Source organism: Lethenteron reissneri, chromosome 44, assembly GCF_015708825.2.
Source record: "Lethenteron reissneri isolate LAM-NWPU_2019-01 chromosome 44, ASM1570882v1, whole genome shotgun sequence".
NCBI lineage: Eukaryota > Metazoa > Chordata > Hyperoartia > Petromyzontiformes > Petromyzontidae > Lethenteron > Lethenteron reissneri.
Genome location: NC_083822.1, coordinates 7898260 through 7910895, shown reverse-complemented (window position 1 = coordinate 7910895; position 12636 = coordinate 7898260). Strand labels below are relative to the sequence as shown.

Below are 12636 nucleotides of genomic sequence, written 5' to 3'. Positions count from 1 at the left end.
GGCTGGGAGAAATCGTGGTGGTGGTGGTGGTGGAGGGGATGATGGGGGAGAGGAGGAGAGAGACTGTGGGTGGAGACGAGACGAGAGAGAGAATGGAAACTCCACCACCACCACCCCCCATGCCTTTCGCCGAGTCCGTCGCGAGCACCCACCCTCGCTGCGGTGACGTCACACAGAGAGATTGGGGGTGGCTTTGTGAGCAGCAGCAGCAGGAGGAGGAGGAGGCCGAGGGAGGAGAGAGAAGGAGGAGGAGGGGAGCTGAGCAGTAACAGCAGCAGCAGCGGGAGGAGGAGGATGAAGAAAGAAGAGGCGGGTGGGTGGCGGTGACGGTGGGGGGAAGGAGGAGGAGAGGGGGGGAGACATGTTTGTGTGTGTGTGTCCAGAACAACGAGACATTTACTCCGGGGCCGTGAGAGCCCGCGGGCACTCCCATCGAGGCGCTCGCCCGCCTTGCAGCAGGAGCAGCAGCAGCAGGAGCAGCAGGAGCATCAGCAGCAGGAGCAGCAGGAGCAGCAGGAGCAGCGACATCGCTGGCTTGCGGTCGGAGTTGGACGGACGGACGCGGGATGGTGTGCCGCACCAAGCCGCCTCGCTCGTGCTCGCAAGCCCGTGTCGCGTTGGATTAGAGAAGCCCGCTGGTTTGTGTTGCTCGGGGTGGGGGGAGCAGAAGGAGGCGGACGCGCGCCGTCTCGATCCGCTTTCGTTTTCAACTCGGCTCGCTTCTTCGCCATTTGCCGGGAGCAGGAGCAGCAGCAACAACAACCACCACCGCCGTGACCACCACCGCGGCCAAAACGAGCCCCTGTCAACCATTAATATGGAAATGTGAACTAATCGCCTGAAATGCATCCCTCTCGGCTCTTTTGTTTCGGCGCGAAGAGGGGACGTGGAGAAGGGCGGACGCGAGGTGAGGAGCAAGCGGGCGAGATACGCAAGCAAGGAAGGACGGGGAAAACATGGGGAACGAATGACGGAGAGAAGAGAAAACGGAAGCCGACGCGAGGAGCGGTCACTGTGCGTTGTTGTTGTGGGAATGCCTCCTCTGTTGCCTCCTTTAGGTCCGCTAAATGTGTGCGTAAATCCTCCTCATCCGTCATCTCTTTGTGTGTGCGTGTCGGGGGTTGGTGTCCTTGTTAGCGCGGCGCATGCATGCGTGGAGTGAAAGGTGGTGGTGGTGATGATGATGGTGGTGGTGCAGTGGTTTAAGTGACACCCTCCCAAGATGTACAATGTCGGAGTGAGGAAGGGGGGGGGGGTGAGCAAATTATTGCGGTGAACTAATCTATGCGGTCGTTATTTATTTACCGGGTTTTTTTGCATTCGTGACAAATCTCAGACATTCTATATGGGCAGCCAAACGTTAAAAAGCGGGGAGGGTGGAGTGGGCGTAGCGGGGACCCCCCCCTGCTCCTCTCCCCGAATGCGCCTCTAGCGGTGGTTGTGGTGGTGAGGAAGACGGCAGTGAAGCAGTAGGGAGGTGAGCGATTGGGTGAGGAGGGGGAGGGGCGGGGGGAGGTGAGAAGGGGGGAGGGGCGGGGGGGGAGGGGCGGGGGTGAGGAGGGGGAAGGGGCGGGGGGAGGTGAGGTGGTGGCAGGAGCGTCGCGACGCTGTTGTTGGTTGTGGTGGCGGCGGCGGGTGACGGTGGTGGGGTGAGTTTTGAGTGCGCGAGTGTTGTGGGGGGGAGAAGGGAGGGATGGGACGGGGGGGGGGGTAAAGTGGATTTGGGATGTGGAGGGGAAGGAGCGGTGGGACTGTGCTAGTCGGATCTAAAAGCCCCGCAAATCTTTCCCCTCCCTACCCCCACCGTTGATGCGGTCAATTGCGAATCCGCGCGCGTCGATGCTGCTGCAGTAGCAGCAGCAGCGCATGGACGCGCGCAGTCGTTTCGTGATTCGCCGGACCTCGCCCGCCCCCCCCCCCTGAATCGTCCCCCACCACGCCGCCCCCCATCCCGCGTGTGCCCCAACACAGACAAGGGGCGGCTGCTGCTGCTGCTGCTACCCGGGGTAGCTCACGGCCGTCCGCGCACAGAGGAATGAACGCAGCGATGTGACCGCCTGGCAAGGGGAAGGAAGAGCAAGAGACCGCTTGGGGGGTGGGTGGGAGAAAGGGGCTGTTGTGTATATATCTCTCTTTACGCAGATGGAGTTGTCGTCTTGTGGACAGTTGAGTGGTGTTTTTACAAGACAATGGCGGGAGGGGGGCGATGTCGCAGTGGCTTTGGGCGCGTTAGCAAAATGTGTGGAGTCTCAGGAGCTCGGTTCCAGTACACGGCGAGCATCGCGTGGCGAGTGGCCGAGCTGGTTCTGGGCAGTCTCCTGTGTCGACTCGGTCTCGTGTTAGACATCCGCAGCGGGAAGACAAAAGGCAGGTCCAGGGTTCGTGGGTTGATTTTTTGACTTTGCCACCACCATCATCATCATCATCACCACCACCGCCGCCGCTTTTCGTGCGTAGAGTGCAGGCCTCAATGGGTGCTCGCAAAGGAGCCGTGCTCCCCGCGTCCTGTTCGAGCCTATCGCGTGTGCTGGATGGGAAGGAGGCGTGGAGAGAGAGGGGTGGAGACGATTGTCTTCGTGCCGAGTGAGCGTGACTGGGTTTTAGATGGGACCCGGGGTGGGTGGGTGGATGAGTGGTGGTGGGGGCGGTGGTTGCGCGCGCAGTCTCTCATTTCGCTCGCTCGCCGATGTTTGGGAGACCGCGGGGGGAGGAGGAGCGGGAGAGGAGACGCCGGGAGAGGGAGAAGCGAGGTGGGTGGGGGGTGGAAGAGACGCTGGGAGCGATGCCCACGACCCTCGCCGCCATCACTGCTGAATGCGCTCTTGGTTGATGCAGCCGTGCGTGCTGTTTCGCACTTTGCAAGCGAATCCGAAAAGAAGAAGAAAACCCACCCGGCCCATCTCTTCTCATTCTCACAGTCCTCGCTGTCGTCTCTCTTGAGCTCGATCTGTTTCAACTCTGCCGGCCACACGAGACTCGCTGCGAGCGCTGCGCCGTGGCGAGTTGCGGCACGGATGATGGCGCGCTCCGAGGCTGTTGTTTGGAAGCGATGGAGGCGCGCGGGGCCCTTTGTTCTCGCCCGCCGCGTTTGTCCTGGGGGGAAGGTGAAGTATGGGGAGCTGTAGGGCTGCGTAGACACTGCAGGGACGCGCGCGTGTGTGTGTGTTTCTGTCAATTCGTCTGTCTTTGTGTCTATAGGAATAGTTATTGTTGTAAACACCTAAACATTTGTTAGAAAAAAAAAGCAATCGTATAATCGGCGGCGTTTTGGGGCGGTGCCTCTTCGTCATAGCACATGAAGAAGGCCCATTGGCCGAAACGTCGCCTCGTACATAGTTTTCCTTCGAAAACAACGGTGTTAATGGTGCATGCGATGCTGTTATTGTTCGTACAGCACTGCAAACGCAGCGACATCACGCAACGTGTCCGCGTGGGTGTGCTCGCCTGTCGGCCAGAGCGTCCCTTTGTCTCGCTGCCTGTCCGTCAATGTCTGTTCTGTCTGTCTATCCAGTCCCCTGTCTGTCTAGTCGTCTGTCTGTAGTTCTGTGTGAAATCACGAGCACCATCGCGCATCAACCCGTCTCTCAACGTCGCACTGCAATCGTGGATGAGATCTCAGAATCAGAATCTTGTTTATTTTTTTTAAATCCGATGAGCTGTCAGGCTTCTTTCGCTGATGTCCGGTAGATCCGAAACCACACGGAGTTCCCTCGATACCCATTCCGTTCACAGGACGTAATGACTTCGTGCGACACGCACCTTTTGACGAGGTAAGATTGTATTTTATAATTACTGTTATCGAGCATTCTTCAGCTGTTTTCATTAACAATAATATCGCCATTACCATAATCTCAATAGCGCTGTTATGATCGCATCATTGACTCATCACGACGACCCGTACCGGTAACGTTTTTATAATTAATCATATCAGTAACAGCATCATCATCGCCACTACAAAGACAAAGATCACCCGTATTGCCTTGGCAGACTTTTGGGGCAATACAACAGCAATAAGTAATTAAAATCGCAATCTGCTCGGAGTTCATCATGACATTAGTACCGCCACCGCCGTGAACATCACAATCCTCGCTCATGGTTATGGATACAAAACGCTGATGATTTATAATCCGTGCTAATTTTATGTGCATGTACTTCCATCCATCGTTAGCAATGTAGCAATTTCACTAAATATACATACAGCATGTTTACAAACGCTGGTTATTCTCTACATTGTAAATGTAATTTGCAGTTACATATATAACTAGATGCACTTATCGTAATGCACATGTCTACGTGTATATATATATATAACTATATGCTCGTATAAGTATATATATATAGTTATATAGCATACATCTGCATATATTCTGACCAGCAATTAAGCTGTCATTGATTCCATTTGGCTAATTACAGGGTCCGGTTGAGTGCTGGTTACGCATCGAATGCAGACCCCCATTGAATTAGCGCGGTCCGCTCGTTTTGTAAATACATTGAACCGACAGCATTTTGAAACGCTTAGACGACGACGACGAAAAACAAAACAACGCCAACGAGACGAGGAAGCTGACGATGTGTCCACACGAAGAAGCATCGATCCACTCGGGCTGCAGCGACTTTGTTGAGAAGCTTTGAATGGAAAGCGATCGTTGGAGCATCAGCAAGATCGCGACAGCGAAGTCGGCTGCTGTCAACAACCACGACGTCCCTTGCGCTGGACAACACAAATGCATCGTTGATAATTCGCGACGTTTCGGGGAACGGTCCTCCTATAGCTCTGCCTTCGTAAATGCAACTTCGTTCTGTGGGGGAGGGGGGGGGGTGAAGAGCGGTGTGGATGTCGCGTACAGGTAAGTGTGTGGCTATGATGGTGATCCAAACCGTGAATTGTTAGGGTCGCGGCTACGATTATTTTATATTTATAGAAAACCGGTGTGCAGTGGTAATTATGATGACGTTGTAATGATACATTTGCTTAATGTTTTTTTTGTAAATTATACTGAGGTGAAGCTAATGGAAGGTCACTGATGCGTGCTATTGATATTTTGCTGGTGTGGTTCTGGTGAATTGTGATAGTTTTTTTGTATTATTGGTGTGTAGCGATGGTGTTAATGATACCGTGTTACTCTGACAGTGATAATAATGATGCTTGTGAATGATGATGATGAGGGATTTGTATGACTGGTGTGTGTAGTCTTGGTGGTGTTGAGATACTTCTGGTGTGGTGAAGCTGGTGAATTTTGGTAAAGTTGAAAATTATTTGTGTGGATGTATGATCACAATATATTGCTGCTGTGGTGAAGATGCTCGTGTATTGATGCTTTTAACTACGCACTACTGGGCGGGCAGTGATGTTAAGATTATTACAATGGCACAGTGACGAGTGGTAATGTTTGCGTAGTTGGTGGTGCTGATGATGACAATGGTAAAGTACGATGATAGTGTTACAATGATGTTACTCGTTCCCTTGCCACACCACGAATATCAGTATGCTGACAACGCGAATGGTGACTTGCCATAATGTTTCTGATTATACATCTTCTGTTACGAATCTGTTGATGGTGGTGGTGGTGATATTAATACGATGCTGTTGATTATTCTTATTATTGAAGATTACGATGTAAATATATTCAACATTTGATTGTAAATATAGCGAGTGTATGCATTGGTGATGATCTCGCTAGTAATGACGGAATATTATTATTGTTAATCCGATTAACGTTATATGGGAGCAGTGGCATCGTGACGATTCTGGTCTGGGGTGATTTAGGGTCCTTATAATCGTTACCGGTAACCGGATGAAAAAACCGGTTACCGTAAACGTAAATTCGAACTCTGTTCATCTGAGAAAGGAAAGTTCAGGAGCTGCCGCAGGGGTCAAAACGGTTTGCGGCAGCCCCCCCACTGGACTTCATAACCCAGGGGTTGCGGGCTCGATTCGATCTCCGGGCGCGGCAGTTAAAACGAACTGGACAGGTCTAAAAGCAGCAGGGGTCGCGGTGCGGTGGGGTGAAGTGTGGGTACGCCCAGCGCCTCTTCCAATTCGTTTGTTCGGTGCGGAAGAGTAGGCCAAGTAATATCCACTCTTGAGCCTCCCTGACAATTGGAGGCACCTTTCGGCCAGCAGCTGCCCCCCCCCCCCCGCGACCTTTGTGACATGAGAGCGAAAATTGTAAAACCCGGCCCGGTGCGGACTTGGGCCCCCGTGCCGTTTGTCCGTCCGCGCGTGCAAATGAGCCCGCTTCTATAAATTGTCGCTGCGAACGGTTACCCATTCTCCCTCTAACATTTTCGTCGAAAGCGGTTATCGGTTCCGGAGCCGCCCAGTGGTTCGGTGGTCCATCGACGGGTGCCTCGCGATTGCAAAATCTGTCGGCATTCACGAGTGGTAGCTTGTGCGCGTACTCTCCTGTAAAATTCGATTGCGCCGCAATTGGATAGCTCTTTTCGCCAACGATCAGTTTGTTCTTATTGACAATTTGCCAGCAAAGACGCCCCGTGCCCCCGTAGGTACCGTGTGTAGAAGCGATGTGTTTTTTGTTTCTTCTCGAAATCCTTGTTTCTGCAATTGTCAGTTTTTGCACATTGCCACCGCCAGCCCACCCCTTGCAATGTTCTGTAACCGTCGATTGTTGTCAATGTGCGGCGGTTTGGTGCCTTGTTACCAGCCGGAAAATAAAGTCTCGAGTCTCTGCCGCGTGACCCCTGGGTCTCTGTGTGACTGCCACGTCCCGTGACTGCCGCCACTGCCGATTGTATGGGGGGGGGGGGGGGGGGGGGCGTCGTGCTTTTAACGCCGCAGCAGCTAAGCTCAGTGGGTCCCTCGCCTGCTGGGATAATAAAGTCCGACCGAGTCTGAATTGTCGTGTGCTACTATCTAATGCATATATACATGCACGCGTGTGTATATGTGTATAGGGAGCGGTAGTGTAGCCGTTAGCGCGCTGCGTTACAAACCCGCCGTGCCGAGTTCAGTTTCCGCTCCTAGGACACCAACACCCGTAACGATTATCTGAACAGGTCATGGGCCTCCCCTGGGTCGACTCTGCCTCAAATAAGTACCTAGTGCAATATGTAAATGCCGCCACCTAGGGAGACAAAGGCGGCTGGGCGATGGCTTGGCCACCCACCCCGTCGTGTGCCGTGCCGGCCTTCATAAGTGCTCGCTAACAGCACTTGCCCCAACAGTCTGTTAAGGATTTACGGGGGATTTTTGCCTTTTGTCTTTATATACATAACGTTTATACCATAAAATATATATACAGTACACATGTATGATGTACGTTCAAAGTAGCGGTGTTGTACATTAAATCACATTAAAACAAATCCGTGTAATGTTTAGAGCATTGAGCTAAGAACCCTGGCGGACCTGAGTTTGATTCCTCCCCCCTCCCTCGCGGCCAACATAGGAGACGATTATCTGAACCGGTCCTGGGTCCTCGGCTCGGTCGAATCCGACTTAAAACGAGAACCCGGCGCGGTGTGCTGACATCATCGGCACTGCAGAGACGAAGACGGTTGGGGGTGGTGCTGGCCTCCCTCCCTCCTCGTGTGCCGCTGTTGGCGGTCTTCATAGGTGCCCGCTAGCAGCACGTGCCCCAACAGTCCGTTGAGGCTATACGGGGGATCTTTGTTTCAGTATGTACACAGTGCCTATGCGTTTGCGTGTAATCGGTCAAGTGTAGGTGTATAAACAAGGACAATTATTTTTTATTTTATTTTTTCTACTACCTACGTGACTTTACCGAAAGAAGCAAAGCGTAATTTAGTAATGATAAGGAAGCCAGCGTTTAGAAGTTGTACTTTTGGTGTATACGCGTGTGATGTTATCACAAGACGTGTTGACGATGTGTTATTAAATATATCTGTAAATAATAAATGCGTATTGTTTTTACAACTCGAATGCTTCTAGTTCAGTTTGTAAGCACACGTGTGTGTGTGTGTGTTTGTGTTTGATTTCACGTCTCCAATTGGTCTCAAGTGGTGAGTTTAAGTTGCCTGAGATTGACCGGTTCAAAGAAAATCATCGCAAAGTTAGCAGCGCTTCGGGTTTAGCGTGCGATGATGGAGCGGTGGCGCATCGGTTAGCGCATTGCACTGCGAACCTTACGCAGCGCTGCAGTGGCTGCACGTGCTCATTCGTAGTCCCACGTGTGACGTCAGCACGGCGATGGTGCCAGGCTAGGTGCACCTTGAGGCCACGTGAAGTGTGGGAAGGCTCACCGCTGGCAGGTGCCATGGCTTGACTGAATCCACGTACACACACACGCGCATGCGTGTGTAAGTCCTGCTGTATGCCATCACACGCACATGTAAATACAAAGGCGAAGATTCCCCGTGTAGGCTGCAAAGGACTGTTGGGGCAAGTGCAGAGAGCGACCACCTATTTTTAAGCCGACACGGTACACTAGGGGTTGGTTGGCCAGCACCATACACGACCACCTTTGTCTCGCTAGTGGCGATGTTTACACACGGCACCAGGTGCTCATTTAAGGCTGAGTCGACCTTATGGGGGGGGGGCAGGACTTGTTCAGATATTTGTCACCGAAGTTGGTATCTGAATCGGTTGTAGTGTCCGCCCAGCCACTTCACCAATCCGCGCTGACCGGTGTGGTGAAGTATGGCTGGACAGCCACCCATGAGCATCGTGGGGAGGAGATCTTCATCCAGCAGTGGATTGGCAAAGTGCTGTAATTTACAAGTGCGGGACTACCACGTGTTGCAATCACACGGGTGACGATTCCACTTGTATGGTTTTGACCGCAATAGCAGACTCTGTATTTACAGTGGAGGAATCCGATGAGCTATGAAGCCCTTTCTCAGACACGTCCAATATAGAAAGCAGATCTCACCACCTGCCGCATCATTTCAAAAGTCAACTTCCGTCAAAAGAAAAAAAATGTGTTCACAAATTTTTTTCAGATTATTAGACGCACTCGTTCTCCCGTCCTGTATCTTAACTAGAAAACAAACGCGTGGGTGCGTCTTATAATCCGGCAGCTAGGTGTGCCGTGCGTGACCAGACTCGTGGAACTTAATTGACATCGGGCACAAGTTTCGTGGTGGCGTCTCATTTTCTTAAGCGGCTTCTCCAAAACAAGCATATGGCGTGTGTGCGTATATGTGTACGCAGTATATATATGGGTAGCGGTAGTGTGGTGGTTAGCGCGCTACACTACGAACCTGGCGACCCGAGTTCGATTCCCGCTCACGGCCAACGCCAGTAACGATTATTTGAACCGGTCCTGGGCCTCCCCTAGGTCTACTCAGCCTCAAATGAGTACCCGGTGCGGTGTGTAAACATCGCCACTGGGGAGACAAAGACGATCGGGCGTGGTGCTGGCCACCCACCCCCTCGTGTGCCGTGCCGGCCTTCATAAGTGCTCGCTCACAGCACTTGCCCCTACAGTCTGTTAAGGCTATAAGGGTGATCTTTGTGTGTTTATACACGTGGCGGTGTATAATTTGAATATATACATACAAATTATATGATTACGATCGTTCTGTTAAAACATATATCTGGAAATAAATGATTGAATGATGAACCCACGCGAATGTAAACACGTGTGGGGGGGCTAGCAGAGGGGGCAAGTCACTAACGTCCATTGCGTTGGACTGTACTTCTATGCACCCACCACCACTTGTAATAAATCCGAACTGACCAGCGGAGTTGTCAAGCGAAATGGTCAAAAGGGACTCTGCGCGCACACATGCAGGTAATAGTAGCAATGATTAGCGTCTAAATGACGTACCATCGCGAGTGTGCCGTGTAGGTATACCGAGCGCGTGAATGATTCACACGATATTGACACGGTATTGGCGAATGCCTTACTTTTTATGCGTTCGGCTTTTCCCCCCCAAAAGACACTGAGGTCTCTCTCCGATCACCCAAAAAAAAATGAGGGTCCGATTGTTTCATAATCTTTTTGAAACTCAAAATGTTAATTGAGTCGGTGGCGTGGCATTCAAGTGACGGTAGTGCAGGCGGTGCAACTGCGGGGACGGGCCAGGCACCAAGGCTACGATGGTTAGGGGTGCGTGTGGGGGAGGGGCTTTGTTCAATGGGGAGTGGTGGTTACGAACCCGGCGAACCTTGGGTTCGATTTCCGCTCGCGCTGATTATCTAAGCCGATCTCGTGCCTCCCCTAGGTCGACTCAGCCTCCAATGAGTACCGGGTTGTGTTGTGTAAACCGTTAACACTCGGGAGACAAAGGCGGCCGGGTATGGTGCTGGTCAGCCCCCCCCCTCCCCCTCCTCGTATACCGTGCCGGCTTTTCATAGGTGCTCGCTAGCAGCACTTGCCCCAAAAGTCCGTAAAGGCTATACGGGGTGCACTGCGTTCGTCTTTGTATATAAACCCCGAGCTAGCTCCATGCTGATGCCAGAATAAAAAAACGGCGGAGGAGGAGGGAGTGCGCGTGCGTTGATGTGGTCGGGGAGGAGGTGGGTGGGGGTGGAGGCGGGAGGGATGGCACGACGATGTTGTTGTGGTGGGGGGAGGGTAGAGTGGGGGAGATGGGGGGGGGGGCGCAGCCTGGCTCTGTGCCCATTGGCCCACCCTTTGATGTAGCTTCCACGCTGCACCCCTAATGAAGCGCTCTCCGTTTTGAACATTTTCTCTCTCTCGCAAACCGCGCGCTCTCTCTCTCGCGCGCGCGCGTGCGTTCGCACGTCCGCAGAAAACAATAACAATAACCGCTAAGTGGCGGTGATGTCAGCACGGCGCTGCGCGTGCCAGGCTAGGTGCACCTCGTTAGCCGCGTCGAGCGTCGAATGATACCTCGGACGCAATGCACCGGTTAGCGCATTGCACTGCGAACCCCATCGCTGCAATGACTACACGTGCTCATTCATAGTCCACGAGACCCGGTCCAGGTATTTGCGGGTTAACCGAGTGACCAGGGTGACGTGCAGACGTACCACTTTGCGCTCCTCATTTTAGTTGTAGCCGCCCGGCGCTCCGCTCGTTGTTGTGAGCGTCTCTCCTGCGCCGCCCGTTGTTGCTGTCGGCTGACTGCCCCCAACTGCTCAGTAGCGTCATTCACGAGTCTCCTCCGCAGAGGCCGATCTTCACACCGCTGGTATAACAGTCATCGGCAAGGCCACTTGGCTACAATTCATCCTTTCACCGCATTAGCCCAAACCTCTTCTCGAGGCCGTGCCGAGACCGTTTAGACCGCCTCTATGCGGGCAAATAAGAGCTGATTGGGCATGCGGTGTGGCTAAAGCATGCGGTGGCTTGGCATGCGGGCACCATGACCCAGCCAACGCACACGTACATGCATACATAACAAGCACACTTGCACACACGTACAAGCGTACATTATATATATGTACTCATACATACAAAGACACCCCCAACCCCTGTAGACTTCTGACTGCTGGAGCAAGTGCTTTTAGCGAGCAGCTATTTCGGCCGGCACGGCGTACGATCGAAATTAAGTTGCCAGAACCAGGTCAATAACGTCATAGAAAGATTCCCCCAACATATATAATTTAACAGACTGTTGGGACAAGTGCTATTAGCGAGCACCTATTAACGGACCATTCACACGCTCAAACACATACGCACATGTGTAAACCAGTTACATGCCAACACACACACGCGTACACACAGCATATCCAGAACCTCGTGGTAAAACGTGCACACACACATACATACAAAATGACCATCACGCGTTTTTTTTTTAATCCAGCAAGCCACGCGGAGTCGTAGGTCTCTTTTGCAGAAGGGTCCTGCTGCTGCATTGGGTTCTATTTGTGCGATGTTTGCAGACAATTGTATGTATGTTGAACTTCTTTCGCGCCGTACGTAGCCATCCGGGCTAACCGGAGGTGCGCGCGAAGGGCAGCAAACTAAACTACAAAAAGAAGTTCTAAACAGACTATTGATTAAAATCTAGATGATTTAAAAGCGCACGGCTCCGGTGTCTTCCTAGTATCGGAACGAAGAGCGTTTCACGTGGCCGCAAAAGCGCACCTGAAAGCGCGCCGTGCAGTGCCCGTCTTTGTTCGATGGCCAGCCAATGAATGATGAGTTGTGTCTATTATTCACGTGCGGAGGAAAGCGGAGCACCCGGGACACAAAAAAACATAAACCGGCTCGCGCGAGGTGGCAATACTCTATCCCCGTACAGATGGAAACTGACGGCGATCAGTTCACGTGCTGCACTGCTTTCTCCTGGCAAGGCAGGGTACGGGCACCTCATCGACGTCCACGGCGGGCATGGAGAGTTTTCACAACAACATCTGCGCGCGATGATCCACCGACAGACACCTCGCTGCGACCTCCACAGCGCCGTCGGTTCGCAAGGCAGCCACTTTGCAAGCGTCGTGGCCACCGCGTACCCGCGCGGCTAAACACACGGGATCACCGTGCCCCCCCTCCTTCCCTTCCCTCTCACTGTTCCACATTGCCAATTCCCGAGTTGGCGTTATAATCGCCGTGAGCGAGGAGACGACGCGACCCTCCCTCGTCCTCGTCCCACGAGGAGACGTCCCTCTCACGCAGCCCACGCGCGCGGGCGCACGCTGCAGGTCACGCTGTCAACCCATTGATTATTTAATCAGATTTATTTGCGTTTTTTTTGTGTTGTATCTCGGTATCGAATTATCGGGCCGCCGATCATTTGCACGAG

General features: G+C 52.8%; 1 long non-coding RNA gene across 1 annotated transcript; it reads right to left on the bottom strand.

The window, feature by feature from the left end:
- Positions 1-3679: 3679 nt before the first annotated feature.
- On the bottom strand, positions 3680-11303 carry LOC133353538 (uncharacterized). The gene is made up of 3 exons (XR_009756399.1): positions 10919-11303; positions 8103-8243; positions 3680-4799 (listed from the first exon to the last, which is right to left on the bottom strand). It is a non-coding gene; the product is annotated as an uncharacterized LOC133353538 (long non-coding RNA).
- Between the last annotated feature and the right edge of the window lie 1333 nt (positions 11304-12636).